The sequence below is a fragment of the Eumetopias jubatus genome, unplaced genomic scaffold (genome assembly GCF_037043125.1).
Source record: "Eumetopias jubatus isolate StellerSeaLion01/CBP00866 unplaced genomic scaffold, mEumJub1_p1.0 scaffold_4, whole genome shotgun sequence".
In the NCBI taxonomy this organism is placed as follows: Eukaryota; Metazoa; Chordata; class Mammalia; order Carnivora; family Otariidae; genus Eumetopias; species Eumetopias jubatus.
This window is the reverse complement of record NW_028274810.1, coordinates 67,219,210-67,235,594: the sequence shown is the minus strand read 5'-3', so window position 1 is coordinate 67,235,594 and position 16,385 is coordinate 67,219,210.

Here is a 16,385-nt window from a genome sequence, read left to right as displayed (position 1 = left end):
GAGGACCCTTGGATCTTTATCTCTAGGCCAGAGCCCACTCCTGAGCTCACCTATATAGGTGATGCTCCAGGGCACATCAAAACCTGGGCCCCACCTGAATCAGATTCCAAAACAGATCTCACTACCTTCCATCCAAATGCACCCCTCCTCCTGGGAACCATCCCCTAGTCACACAAACCAGGATCCTGAGCATCAGCTCCAACTCCTCCCTGCCTTCACCCCGCAATCAATAGTCCCAAGTCCTCAAAAACATTTCTTGGCTGCTCCCTTCTCTTTCACCACCTTAATTTAGGCCATTATTATACAAGAACTATGGCTTCAGCCTTCTTCCTGGCTGCCCCACCATCAGTCCCTCCCTAGGAAACCATGTTCATAGTACATCTAAAACACGAATATGTCCATGCAACTCCACTATTTCATATTCTTCAGTGACTCCCCATTGTCCAATGACTGAAAGCCAAGGTGATAGCCTCTATTTACCTTCCCAGCCTCATCATCGACCCTGACTCTCCTCATTCCCCAAACACATCATGCTGTTTCACAATCCCATGCCTGTGCTTGGGTCGCTCATTCTACCTAAAGTGTCTGTGCTCCTCTCCTCTGCATGAAAAACTCCTCCTCACCTTCAAAATCCAAATTAAATGTCACCTTGTCCTGTGCAGCCTCCTCTGAGAGAAGAGGAGGGATACAAGAAAGGATGAGGCCAGTTTAAGGAACAATGACTCTTGCAGCTTCTGGGATCCTCTGTCAGACCTGGGCTCCTGGAGCTCCTGTAGGTGGTAAGGTTATGCTGACTTCAAGGGTGGGGGGAACATGTGATTGCCCATGGGTGGGGCCCTTTCTGTGACCCCCAACAGATACACACAGTACCTGGGATCTCAAGGAGCTTGTGTCAAACGGTCCCTGAGACTGTGGGGACTACCGACCACATGATATACTCCAGAGGAAAAGACCTTCCAAATGCCTCAGGCATCACCTTGTGTTTTCACCATGGAGATGACGGCCTCACCCATGATATTTAGAGATGGTTTGAGGCAAAGTGGTATGGTGGCTAACATACCTCTAGGCTCCACAGAGACCCTAGAGCTAGGCTGCCTGTCTGCTCTGCAGACACCATGCCTGCCTCCAAGTTAGGCCCCCAGTGAAGGCCCACACTTTCCCGTGTACTCGAACCTGGACATCTTGAAGAGAAGCCTTCTGCTACTTTCTAGAGAGCAGGGCCTCCAAAGTCACTCCTCACAACTCTTCATGATGTCGAGGCCTGGGAGGTACCTGGGATGTTTGTCTGGTAGAGAAGGATGAAGCAAGGCCCATTCCCCGTGAAAGGCTTTTCATGGCAAAATTAGAAATATAACAACTAGCTTGACCAATCTGGAGCCCTCTGTTATGCCCAGTATTAACTATTTACTTGATGGACCATAGACGCGCAAAGGGTCCTAGGAAAAAGGCCAAGACAGCTATTGCCAAACAGTATAAAAATATTTCAATGTTGGCAATCAGCTGGGCTCTGTTGGTACAGTCCAGCCATTATACCCAGACATACCAATGAAGGAGACTGAATGCCTTGTCCTCCAGGAGTTTAGTGCCCAGTGGGGAGCTAAGGGACCAAGCAGAGAGGTCAACATCAGTTACCACTCAATGAGGCAAGAGCTGAAAAAGAGCCACATGCAAAGTGTGCTGGGAGTCTCATGAAGGAGGAGTTATACTATTTAGGGAAGGGAAGGTATTTTGGTTAGTCCTTGGAGTTTGGGCCAGGGAGCTGAAGGGGAACCAATACTGCAGGTAGTGAGAACAATCAGGGCAAAGACCTGGACCTGGGAATGTGTGGGGCATGTTAAGGGACTGGGGCCAGCGGACAAGGTGGGAAATGTTGCAGGGGGACAGGTGGGGCTCAGACCTCAAAGGGTAAGAATCATACACCCAGCCAACAAGTCTGGCATTTTATTCAGTGGGCAGAGGAAAGCCAAAAGTATTTCTTAGACAGTGACATGGCAAGAAAGCCAATTCTAGCTTCAGTGCAGAGAGTGAGGTAAAGGGGGCCAAGGGGGAAGGTAGGGAGGCCAAGTAGAGGCTTCAGCAGGCTCCAGGTCAGGGAGGATGAGGGCTGGTCAGGGAGGTGAGTGGCTGGTGAGATGGAGTATGGAAGCTGGAGGGTGTGAGTGGGCAGCACCATCTCAGAAGAACATCATCCACATTAGGCCAGACTTGGCCAACAGGAATAGTTCAGCTTCTAGAATGAGGGAACTTTTAACCTCAGATGCTAGAAGGCATCTGAGAGCAAGGGCAACATGATAGGTGAGGAGCTTTATCCTCATAGATTTATCTAACAAATGAAAAAAATTATTGGTGGGTCCCCACAGTACAGTTCCCAGACCATTGCTATTTATCTGAGTCACCCATCATAACCCCCAAGACCTTGAAAAAGAAAGGGAGAAGTAGCTCCAATTCACTGCAGAAGGTTGATTCACTATTTATCTTTCAACAAAGGACTCTGTGGGTCAGAGTAATTCTTGGGGGCCTCTGGATTGTCATTCAACCCATCAGAGAAGAACTGCAAAGTGTGGAATCCAAAGGCTGTTGTCTGAGTCTGAGCTGTGGAAAGATTTCTGGGTCAGGATGCTGCTGCTGCCACTAATTGGCTATATGACCATGGGAAAGTCAGTCGCCTGCCCCTTAGCCTCAGTTTCCCCACCTTTAGAGGAGGGTCATTCTGCCCCTCACCTTAGGATGGCACTTCTGCTCTCAACCCACCTTCTGCTCTGTGGTATTAAGCCAGCTACCCAACCCCTCAGCTGGCACACAATAAGAGCAACCATTTATTAAGCACCTACTGTACTGTGTGTCAGACCCTGTAAAGGACACTACACACACATAAACACACACACACACACACACACACACAAACGCACACACACAATGGAGACAGACTGTCATATCACCACTTTAGAAATAAGAAAATAAGACTCGGAGAGGTTCAATCCTGTTCGAGATCAAGGGCAAATCTGGGACTTATGCATGGATATTTCAAATGCTAACATGCCCAAGTTTTCTGCAAGTTCATGCAGACTCCTGAGTAGAAGAATTCAAATGGGACTCAAAAGGATTTGAGATTCCTTGTCACAGTCAGCACACTAGAGGACCCTCCACTCCCTCAGTGCTTTATCTCCCTCTCTAAAATACACACAAACCACCTGAAATGATACACTAACCATCTGCCCTCTCATTCTTTAAAATGAATCCTTCTACTTCCCGGTGGAAACGAAAATACAATTATGACCCCATCTCATTGTTCTTAGAGTTTAGGCTTTGGTCTCATTCAGACCTGTCACTAGCTGTGTGGCCTTGGACAGTTTGCTTAACCCCTTTGATCCTGGAGCTCCTCGTATGTAAAATAAGGACAGTGACAATTATCTCCTCCACATAGTTTCATTGCTAATCCATATGGAGCATTTAATTCTGAGTCTGACCCACAATACTGCTCAACTGGTACTGGTACTGTCCACAGCACAGATTCTGGAGCCAGACTGGCTGGATTCCAGTTCTGACTCCACCATTGGGTGACCTTGGACAAGTTACTTAAACCTCTCTGTACTTCAGGTTTCTCTTCTGTAAAATGGGATTCTGATAGAACTTACCTCATAAATAAATGGTTGTGAATACTAAATGAGTTAATATGTGTAAAATGCTTGGAAAATTTCAGGCACATCATTAGCACTCAGTACATATTGTCTATTCTTATAGATAACCCTCACCATCTACTGTAAGATATACAACAGAAAACCCTTTACAAGATGCGCTGGGCATTACACAAATATCTGGCACCCTATAGGAAATCATTAGAACAAGAGAACTTTGGTGGATGGAGGAAAGAAGAAAAGGAGGTTCAATTGAAATCATGAGGGTTAAAGAACCAGGTAGATATTGGAAGGTTGAGAAGGAATTCATGGTGAAGTGCTGGCTAAGACAGAATGAGCAACCTCTCTCTCTCTCTCGATTGTTTTAAGAATAAAATAGGATAATGATGTATGACAGAGATTGCCTAGCTCTTTACCAAACCCATGTCTTCTTCATGGGTGCATGGATAGATAACTCTTTACAGTCTTCGACCATTATGAGGAGCCATACGACCGAATTCCAACAAATGGAATGTGAGTAGAAGTGATGTGTGCCACTTCCTCACCTGGAACATGAAAAGCTCCATCCTCCATGCTTGTTCCCCCTCTGCCACTGGGTGTAGATGAGAGAGTGCTTCTACTGCCACATGTTGAAACTGACAGACCCACAATATGAAAGGAGCCTGGATCTCTGACTCACCAGTTGGAGGAAAGCTTGCTATCCATCAGGAACACCCATTCCAGACTTTACCCAAGAATGAAATAAACTTCTATAGTGTTTAAACCCATATGCTTTCATGGGTTTGTTTGTTATGGCAGCCAGTGATACCCTAACACATGCTAATATTTGAAAAAAGCTTAATGCACTACCTGGAACATGGTAAGCACTCACTTTATGATAGCCAAGAATTCAGGAGACCAGAAAGCCCAACAATGTTGCAGAAAAAACAATATCAAAGTTTACATTAGTTCCAGAAAATAAGTCTTTTGTTCTCTGTCTTTTCTAAACCCACAAAAGCACAGAGGGGCACATCTCTGGATCTCTGTAAAATGGAGTAAATAATCCCCATCTGACAGTATGACCCTGAAGAATAAAGGAAATAATTATAACTACCATTTTGTCAAGATACTGTGCATCAGGCATTTAACTAGTGGCTTTATTTACCTACATTATCTTATTTCTTTCTCTCAAGTACACTAAGAATCCCTATTTTACAGAAGAAGAGGCTGAGGCTAGGAGGTTAATAGCGTGCCCAAACCACACAGATAGGAAATAGGCACCAAGCCTGGTCTAACTGACTCAGAGCCAGAACCCTTAACCACTGGCCTTCCCTAGGTGAAGGGATTCACTCCAGGGCCCATCTCAGACTGACTGGCTCCACATAAGGAATTCAGCCAACAAGAGAAGACATTAGGTCTGGGGTCACAAGGGCTGATAAATTGAGCCTCTGTGTAGGATTTGGGGTCTTGTTGGCTCAGTCCATCTCTCCAGGTCAGCCCCATCGTCAACTCCTGGGACCTGGCCAGCTGCTGCCAGACCAGCATTGGTGCAGCATGTAAAACGCTGAAAAGAAAATGGAGGAAAATAGCTCAGCAATAGGGAGGAGGGAACTTGTCACCCCATCCCCTTCCATCCCATGCCTGGACTCCCAGGAGGCAGCTGGAGGTTGGACCTTGGCTCTCCCCCAAGGTCACCTTCACAACAGTTCCACCAGGGCTCCGGCTGGCAGCCCCCGCCAACACCAGGCCGTGATGGATTACTGCTCGCTCTGGCTACTGTTCACTGCACAATCCAATCTAGGAGACACACATATTTCTCAATTCAGGGACTTCTTTTATTTTATGAAAAATCAGCCAGCTGCTCAGGCATGAGTGGCTGGGCTTGGCAAGCGCTTGGTTTTTGTGAGATTCCTCTAGTCCTGTTGCCTTCCTAAATTCTCTCCCCTCTACCCTGGTCTACCCATTACCCACTCTTGGCCCTGTAGAGGGTAGAAGAAAGAGCACAGGTTTGGGAGTCAGATAGTCTTGGGTTAAAACCCCACTTCTGCCACTTGTTCTCTGTGAACCTCAGCTTCCTCATGCATAAAGAGATAGTGATACTACCCACAATCCAGAGTTATTATGAGGAATAAAGGAGTCATGAGTGTGGAGTTCCTGGCATAATAAATATCTCACCTATACCTCCCATGCACAGGAACTTATCCAATTTCTTCTTCTCCATCTCCATTCTTACTCACTTGCTCCTCACTCTCTGCTGTCCTCTGCTGTCCCTCCTTCTCCCTTCTTCTCTCTTCTCTGCTTCATTCAGTATAGTTCATGTCAATTTTCAAACTTCCAGAGGGTGTCCCAAACTGCTCTGTTTTAGAAGTCAAAGCAATTACTACCACAGGCCTCTCTGAGCTATACTTGTTCTTTGTTTTCTACCTTTACCTGGACAACCATGATCTGTCTTGTGTTGTCATTAGGACATAATTCTTATGACTCAGACAACAGTAATTCTGAGACTGACTTCTGGAAAGGCTGACTCCAATGCACCCTTAAGATCCCTTGGCATTATCCTTTCAAATTCTAGTGAATCATTATTCCCAGCTCTTCACCTACTCTTTATACTTAACTCTTCTGATATGAATAGGACACCCCATCAGCTCAAAGAAGGAGGAAAGTATTCTCTTGTTGAAAGTGACCAGGAGATTATCTTTGTGGAACTGGATAAAAGCAAAATAGCAGCCCAATATATCCCATGAGTTGCCCCATCCTCTCTGCACAGTGATGGTGATCTTTCTTTTTTTTTTAAGATTTTATTTATTTATTTGACAGAGAGATAGAGAGCACAAGTAGGCAGAGCAGCAGGCAGAGGGAGAGGGAGAAGCAGGCTCTCCACTGAGCAGGGAGCCAGACGTGGGGCTCGATCCCAGGACCCTGGGATCATGACCCAAGCCAAAGGCAGCTGCTCAACCAACTGAGCCACCCAGGCACCCCAATGGTGATCTTTCCAAAATGCAAATCTGACCATGTCCCTCTACTCCTTGAAACTCTCCAATGCCTGCTACTGTTCTCAGGCTGGTATTACTGGTTAGAACAGCAAACATTTTCTGGAAGGGCCAAGTAGTAAATACTTTAGGCTTTGGGCTATATGTACTCTGTTGCAACCACTCAGCTGGGCCATTGTAGTAAAAGCCGTCATTGACAATAAGGTAAGCAAATGGGTGTGGCATGTTTCAGTACAATTCTATTTATAAAAAAAGACCGGGAAGGGCACCTGAGTGGCACAGTTGGTTAAGCATCCAACTTTGATTTCAGCTCAGATTGTGATCTCAGAGTTATAAGATCAAGCCCCACCACACTGAGCTCCACATTCAGGGCGGAGTTTGCTTGGGATTCTCTCTCCCTCCCCATGCCCCTCCTGCTCTCTCTTCTCTCTCTCTCTCTCTCTCTCTCTCTCTCTCTCTCTCTCAGCTAAATAAATAAATAAATAATAAAAATAAAAATAAATAGGGAGACAGACTTGACCAGCAAGCCATTGTGTGCAACCTCTGAGATTTAGACCAATACCCTGAGTGACCTGGCCACTGCCTCAGAGAGGTTAGCCTCATCACTCACCATGCAATATTTGCTTTACAATCCAGCCACACAATATGATTCATTTCCTCCAAGATGGCTGTGGTTTATCAAGCCCTCATGCCTCTACTCATGCTGTTCTTTATGCTCATGCCTTTACCTTATTTGTTCCTACTCATCTTAGAAGACTTGGCTAAGCATTTGAAGGGAAATTTGGTTATGTGCATCAAAATTTGAAACACATGTTTCTGTTTGATTCTGCAATTCAACTCCTAGGAATTTATCCCACAGACAACTAACTCCCCAAAAGCATTCAAAGTTGTACCCGTAAAGATGTTTGTTGCAGTATTGTTAAGAGTATTAAAATAGATTGGAATAAAAAAATAAAGATAAATAAATAAATAAATTTAAAAATAGATTGGAAACAACCTAAATATTCATCAATAGAGGACTAATTAAATTATGATATATATAATGAATAGTATGCTGGTATTGAAAATAATGGAGTAGATCAGATGTTCTGATAGGAAATTATTTTCAAGATATATTAAGAAAGCAAAATGCAAGATTATGTATGACATAATCCAATTTGTGTAAAAAAGATACATATACACAAATGTTTGATATGTGTAAAGCATCTGAAATGATACACAAGAAATGTAACAGTGCTACCTCTGGGGAATGAAACTGCAGTTGAAGGATTGGAGCAGGGCTGCTAGATATGGTTGTAAAACCTGTGCACTGTGCAAGCCCAGGTGTAGCCACATGCCTAAACCACAATGGCAATGGTGTGCCCTGGAGTTGTGCAGCTCTGATTTTGGAGAAGATAAACCTCTTATTAGCTACTATTAATAATAATCTTTAATACTATTTGAATTTTTACAACACCAAAGCCTGAAGCCTGCGAGTCAACCCCATATTTGCGGACTGTGCTGTAGCCGTTTGCCTGCTTGCCAAGCTTTAAGTCTTTTGAGGGGAAAAAGCCTACCTTATTCACAGCACAGTGTGAATGAGGACATCAAAGACAAGATTACAAGACACAGAGAGAGCACAGATTAACCTGACTTGGAGCTGGATCTTGCCAGAGAAAAAAGCAAGGAAGGGTACTTAAGCCAGAGGGAACAGCAAGTGCAAAGGCATTGATGGGTGAAAAAAGTTACACTTTCATGTGGTTAGAGTAATATAGAGAAATAGTGTGTGTACAAATGGATATTAGATTTAACACAGTTCCTCAGACCTACGGTGTGCCAAAATCACGTTGGACAAGTCATGGTCTCTGAACAAGTCAAGTAGAGTCAAGGCCAGCTGTCCAGAATTGGACACATCATGGCCTTCTGTGAATCTAGTGCTCTTGAAGAGGAAAAGGAGAATGATTTCAGATTCCCTTAATATAAGAAAAAATGGTATTGGCATCCTGTAGGTCAGAGGCAAGAGACAACTGCTGATAGGGACTTTAAGAGAAGCTTCATGAAGAAGCCAATATATAACATGGTGAGCAAAGGGTGAGTAGGATTTCCACAGGCAGAGATGGAGCAGAGTAGGGCAGAAGGGGGCAACATTTTAAGCAAAGAAAAGGAAATAAGAGAGCCCAGGACATGCTCAGGTTTCTGGAGCCTAGAGCCGCATGAAAGAAGGTTATAGATGAAGCGAGCAGGAATGGTTGGCTAAATGGAGAGGGCTTTGAACATGAGGCCAAGGATGCTGGCCTGTTTCCACGCTGTTGGTAGAGTCTGGGTTTCCAGCTGACATTCTCAGAAGCCGAGGGTTATTATCCAGGACATTAAGTGGCTAATGGGCCCATCCCAGTGCCCTGTGCAGCCTGGAGCACAAATGTTTTCCAAATGCTGTTTTTATCTCTTGGCAACAGTGTGGCCAAGCCCTCCGAGCTAAAAGCCCTGTATTTGCTGTGGTCTATTCTCCTCTCTACTGCCCATGGCCTAAAGCCCTGAGAATTGTCTCTTCCTCATCACCACCCCACACCAGCCCCAACCCAGCCTAGCCCTTCCCCAGAAACAAAGCCAAGCCCACACCTGCTCTCTCTCTGACCTCATTTCTTCCCCACTAATTGATCAGAGCACAGTAATAGCAGGCAGCAGGAGGACTAGTCCCTGATGGATGCAAAGCTCAGGAGAGAGCCTCAATTATTAATCCTGTACCAGCTGCTGGAGCAACAGGCCTCCTGGGTGCCCAGAAGAGTAGCCTGTTCCCAGGTGGGGATGGGGTCAGAGGTGGGGGGTGGGGGTGCCTGAGTATTACCCAGCAGCTCCTAGGCCACATCTGGAGCCCCTGGGGCAACAAGATCTGATGCCTGGCCTGAGTGAGTGGGTAGATCTGCTGGCCATCTTGGCGATACCAAGAGGTGGGCCATTTGGAAGGCCCTGAGGAAAGGGACACTTCCCTTCTACTCATCTTTGGCTGATGCCCTTCCTGCTGCCTCCCGTTCCCAAACAGGGAAGGCCCTCAGGACAGAATCAGAGGGAGAACAGCAGTGAATTTTTCCAGCCATCCTAGCCAGGCCCAAACCTTGTGCCTCCCAACTATTCTATCCATGGTTTAAAAATTCTTCCCATAGTTCAGATCATGGTCTTCCTAGGGAACTGGAGGTGGAGACACAAATATAACTTCCCCACCTCCGCCTGTCCCAGCTGTACCCAACCTCCAGAGCTAACCTACCCAGTCTCACCTCCTCCAGGAAGTCTTCCCTGACTGCTTCTGCCCTCCCTGGCTCAGTTCTCCTCTGAATTCCTTTTATTTTGAGCCACCTCATGGAATCCACATGATTATAAGCTGTTTTTCAGTGTTCTTTTATGGCTGTGAGCCAGCTGCTGTATCTCTGTAAACTTTTCAAGGGCGGGGCTCTGTGTCCTCTTTTTGCTTGCAGGAAAGGGAAAAGGCATGGAATTGGGAGCCACAAAAACAGAGTTCAAGCCTGGTCTCTGCCACTAACAAGCTGTATAACCTCAGGGAAGCTGCCCAACCCCTATAAGCCTCAGGTTCTCAATCTGTAAAATGGAGAAGATAATAATCCCCGCCTCCCAGGTAAATTGTGATGGGCCCCTGGGGCTGTACTTTCCACACTTTCTAACCAGGAACTCCACCTTCTCCAATTGGCCCACTCCCACCACTCCCCCAAACTCTGGATGCTCCCCAAAGAACCTCTTTTTTCTAATTAAAAGTGATATAAAACAACGTGTGTATTGATGATTTATTGTACCTACCATGCTGCCAATGTCACTTTAGAGGCACGTTCGATCCAAGGTGGGTTCCATGTTCAACAAAGGTAGGCATAATAACAATACCTCTTAAAACGGAAGTCCCTGGTAGAGAGGCCAGGAGCCAGGAATGACCCTGTGATACCTTTTAGAACTCATGAGGGATGTGGGAGTCAATGCAGCCATCCAGAAGCAGCCCAGGTGCTGGAGTCATCAGACATGGGTTCAAATCCTGCCTCTTATTTGAAAGCCGTCATATCCTCTCTGAGCTTAGGCTTCCCCATCTGGGGGGTGGTGAATCCTACCTTGAAGGAGTAGTAAAAAGAAGCAAAACAAATCTGTCAAATGCCTGGCACATACTGAATACTCAATGAACAGTAGCTATGGGGTTTGGTTTGGGGGGGGTTTCTTTGGTCAGCCTTCTTGAAGTATAACTTACATAGCATAAAATTCACCAATTTTATGTATATAATTCAGTGAGTTTTGACAAATGTACCTACTCATGTATCACCACCACAATCATGGCACAGAACACTTTCATCACCCTTTCCACAGAACTTTGCTCAAGCCCCCTTTCAATCAATACCCTCTTCCCACTCATGGCCCCTAGCAACCACTGATCTGATTTCTCTCCTTATAGTTTTTCTTTTCTAAAATTTCATATAAATAGCATAACACATTATGCTGTCTTTTGTGTCTTCTTTCATTTAACATAATACATTTGAGATTCATCCATGTCATCGAATATATCAATAGTTCATTCCTTTTTATTGGTGAGTAGTTTTCCATTGTATGGGTATACCACAATTTGTTTATCCTTTCACCAGTTTGATGGAAATTTGGGTTGTTTCTATATTTTGGCCATTAAGAATTAACACTGGCTACAAAAGCCATAATTATCACTTATTATAATCACAGAAAATCAGAGCTGGGCAGGTCCTCAGAGATCACCAGGTCTAGCACCTTCATCCTGAAGATAAAGAAGATGAGGCTCAGAGAATAAAGTTCACAGTTTAGCTCCTTGCTACTCAAAGTGTGGTCCATGAGTCAACAGCATCAGTGTTACCTAAGAGCTCATTAGAAATGCATAATCTCAGGCCCCACCCCAGACTTTCTGAGACAGAATCTGCATGTTAGCAAGATCCCCAAGTGTTTTGTAGGCACATTCAAGTTTGAAAAGCACTGATCTAATAGGCAAGAGATGAATATGGGATGATTACTAAGGCAACTGACTTCCGGGCCAGAGCTGTATCCCCCAAGTCACAATGATTGGTAGCAGAGGTAGGTGGGCAATGATGGTCCAAGGCTTCAGATTCTGGAAAGTCCTTCTACTCTGGGGTGAGTCTGGCTGGTCTAGCTAAGGACAGAGCTGCAGCTTGCCTCTGTAAGCCTCCTGGGACAATGGGTCCTCTTGGTGTCTGGGTCAGCTTGGGTTCCAGAGATCCTGGACTCCTTAATTGAAAATCATAATTACTTATTTAGGTATCAAAGCTGTTAGCATGCAGAATTAATGACAGCCGTGTAGGCTAGGCTGAGGGATGTAGAAGAAGAAGGCAAAGGAGTCCTGGGTGGGAATTTCAGAGCCCAGAAGTACTCAATAAACTTATCTCCTGCAAACATACCTTAACAGTGTAATTATGTCTATTAAACAGATATGCATGATCATAATGAGCACATCTTCCCTAAAAGCTAAGGGAAATAATAATAGTTATTATTTTTAAATTATATAATAATATTTTATAATATTAAGTAATAACTATAAACTGTTTACAGTTTTAACAAATTATAAAACAGTCTTCTCATTAATGGGTGATAATTTCAGATTGGTAAGTTTAGAAGTGAAAATAATATTGCTAGTCATGAAATTTTCTTTTATTCTGTGATTGGCTGTTACAGGGTATTTCCCAGCTAGGAAAGAAGCAACAAACCTGGTTCACCCCAAGATGAACAACCAACTAACAAGTGTAGGGCCCTGTACTCTAAAGAAGATCTCATCATTGATCTTCAGATATTTTTTGAATGTCTGTGATGCTCTACTAACTGAAAGCAGGGGGTAAGGAGCCTTGAATGAATCCTTGCTCTCCCTGACTTTATAGTCTAATGCAGGAGGGTGGCGGAGAAAACGGGCAGGGGGAGCAGGATAAAGCTAAGACACACATGAATAACTATACAAGGCAGTCTGCCCATGACGAATGAGTGGTACCCAGTGTCAGTGCTTCTGTAGCTCAGAGGAAGACAGAATCTCTGTGGCTGGAGTGGGTATGAAATACATCCAGGATGAAGTAAACTGAGCAAGACATTAGAAGAAAGAAAAGAGGAGAATGCATCAGAAAAGGAGAACAGCTTGAACAGAAGAGTGGAGGTGGGAAAGAGACATACTTCAAATAGTTCTTGTATGGCTGCAGTACATAGCGGAAGGGGACAATGCTGTAAGATGAGTCCAGACATGAAATTGGAGCCAGCAGTCAAGCCAGCCTAGGAAAGCAGGATTCAATCCTAAAAACAACAGGAGTCAGTGAAGAGTTTCATACAGGTGAAAGATATTGTCAGATTTTTAACTTAACCTTGAGAAAAGTATAAACCCATACATATTAAATCCAGGGAAAAGCAACTTTGTTCACATAGTCATAATCACAAGGTTGTTCTAGAAATACAGATTCCTAGGCCCCATTCCTGGCCCAAGTAATTCAAGTTTCTGAAGTGAGGTCTGGGAATCTACTTTAGCTTAAAAATGCTGGTTTTACAGTATGGAGTTTCCTCAAAAAGTTGAAAATAGAGCTACCCTATGACCCAGCAATTGCACTACTGGGTATTTACCCCAAAGATACAAATGTAGGGATCCAAAGGGGCACATGCACCCCAATGTTTATAGCAGCAATGTCCACAACAGTCAAACTACGGAAGAGCCTAGATGTCCATCAACAGATGAATAGATAAAGAAGATGTGGTTATATATATACACACACACACATACACACACACATATATACACACACAATGGAATATTATGCAGCCACCAAAAAATGAAATCTTGCCATTTGCAACAATGTGGATGGAACTAGAGGGTATTATGCTGAGCAAAATAAGTCATTCAGAGAAAGATAAGTATCCTATGATCTCACTGATATGAGGAATTCTTAATCTCAGGAAACAAACTGAGGGTTGCTGGAGTGGTGGGGGTGGGAGGGATGGGGTGGCTGGGTGATGGACATTGGGAGGGTATGTACTATGGTGAGTGCTGTGAATTGTATAAGACTGATGAATCACAAACCTGTACCCCTGTAACAAAGAATGCATTATATGTTAATAAAAAATAATTTTAAAATGCTGGGTTTAGTTTTATTTAAGAACATTGATTTTAAGCCTCTCAGACTTTCTAGAAGAGGAAACCGAGGTTTAAATGGCAAATGAATTTCCCAAAGATCATACATTAAGAGCCAGAGCCAAGACTGCCAGATTCCAAAGACCATTCCAGGACTCCTCCCTCACCAAATTTATTCGGGATTTATTTTATTTTATTTATTTTATTTTATTTATGTTATTTTATTTTATTATTTTATTTTACAAACACCTATGTAGCACCTGATTCTGTGTCCTTTAGATGTATACAGTCGAACAATCCTACCATAGCCTCCCCAGGGGGAAATTTTCTTGTACTTTCTGCTCACCCTTCTCCACTGGCTCCATCCTCCTCTCCCACTCAGGCCACTCAACACAGACCAGCAAAGGCCAGTTTGCATCAGTCTTCAGAAGGCCTTCCTGTTGCTATATAGAACACTAATGCCTCTCAGCATCTTCTGGACCCAGGTGATGGGTATCATTTGAGCAGATTAGGTGTAGAGAAAGGAGGAGGCAGTTTAATTGCATTTCATGTCACAGAGTACAGAGACTTCATTAAGGGTCAAATTTTGCAAAAATAATGATAACTTCTGTTCAATCTTCCTTGGCCTGGCCTGCCCTCCAGCCCCAGACACTTGGAACTCACTCCCACAGCTATGTTAGTGGCTATGGGGGGTAGGAGGGAGCGTGGAATCATACCTTCTAATAAGTGAAGATCCAAAATACAGAATCAAGATTTAAATAATAATATCCAACCTTTATATACTACTTGCTCTATGCTAGACACTCTTTGAAATGCTTTTCATTTTTAACCCTTATAACAACCCTCTGAAGTAATTATCATTATTATTCCCACTTTACAGATGAGGAAATAAAGACCCAAAGAAGTTAAATGACTGACCCTGGGTCTTCAGGCTAGAGAGTGGTCAGGCTGGGAATCAACTACAGGCAGGCTGGCTCTAGAGCCCAAGCTCCTAACCATAATGCTAAACCCACTGTGTGCCAGGCCCTGTGCTTGGAACTGAATACAAACATGAGCCAGAACCAGCAATAGGGGAGCTCACAGTCTAGTGGAGGGAGGTAATCACTAACACAGACAATAACAGCACAGTATGTTAAGGACTGAGACAGAGAGAAGACCGGGGATCTGGAAGCCCAGAGAAAAGCTGCCCCACCCCACACCCAACACAGCCTGGAGATCAGGAAAGCATCCTGAAAGAAGGGGTGCCTGAGCTGCCCCTGGAAGATAATCATCTGCCAATAATTGCTCCCCAGGAGGCCAGGCATTAGTGTTTCCTGTGCCTGGACCAGCTCTGGTCCTGATAATCCTTTCCCCTCCTAATTGGATCTGTATGCTTCACACCAAGATTCTGCCCATGATGAGAGAGGACTCAGCCAAACCATACCTCCTGGATTCTGTATATTCAGCTCCCATTAAAGGCTCCAGTTTAACAGTCTCCCAAACATCCATGGCCACAGTGTGGAAGAGATTCTTTTCAGTAAACCTTCTAACAAAACACAATTCAATTATGTCCCCAAACCCCAAAATAGAATAATTTTCTTATTCTCTCTTCTTTAACATCTTCATGGGGAAGGAACACACATAGGGACTGGTGTAATCCAGCCACTGGAGGGTTTCAGCAAAGGAGGGACATGAACGGAGTAGACAATAACCCCTAAGGTCCTGCCTGCATGATGGGGAGGACAGTCCTCAAATGAGATCAGAAGCAAAGAAAAACATGTCTTGGCTGAGACAGCCTGAGCAGCCAAAAGCATCGTAAGGAGTGTTACAGTTGTTCCAATCTCACATCTGGAATCCTTTGAACAAAGAAAAGGGTACAGGTGGCTCTGTTTATTAGTTTGAAGGGCAACCCATGCAGGCGAGACCTCCAACCCATTTCTGGGAAAGAGATTTTATCAAGCTCCCCCAGGGTTAAGTACTGAATGAATGGGGAAAGAGACCAGTACTGTTCCCCAAGACAAGACAGAAGTCCAAGAGAACATGATTTTGGTCTGTCTTCCAAACTGACTTGCATGAAGACAGAGTTCTGGGCCCTAGGACTTGGGGCTGGTTGGAAAGGAAGGAAAGGAGGCTATACTGAGGCTATACTAAGATTCAGCCTCTGAGCTCATCACTTTCTTGAGTCAGTTTTCTCATCTGTGAGATGCAGCTAATCATCTGTGATAGGCTCATCCCCATAGGCTCATCTTACAGAGCTGTTGAGGGAATTGGATGGGATAATGGCTGTGAATGTGCTTTGTAAATAGATTCAAGATACAAATGCGAGTTTACAGTAACAATGCCCCGTCTGCCTTCTACTCAATCACTGGTCCCCATCCAGGAATTCAGTCATACTTTTTGTTTGTTTATACCTATCATTTTATTATTATGGGTATTTTTCATTTTGTACCATTTCTATAAGGTAGATGGGACAGGTATCATCTCATTCCATAGGCAAGAAAGCAGGGCCCAAGAGAGGTGACTCAACTATAATCCAGGACTTTTTTCTATAAGGAGGAATAATAACAACATATATACTGCTTTATCACTTTATAATTAACTAAGCATTTGTACTTAGATCTTTCTTCTGATCATCCCTACAACCCTGAAAAAAGGCAAAGTAGCCCCTCCCTCCATTTTATAATGAAACAACTGATGCTC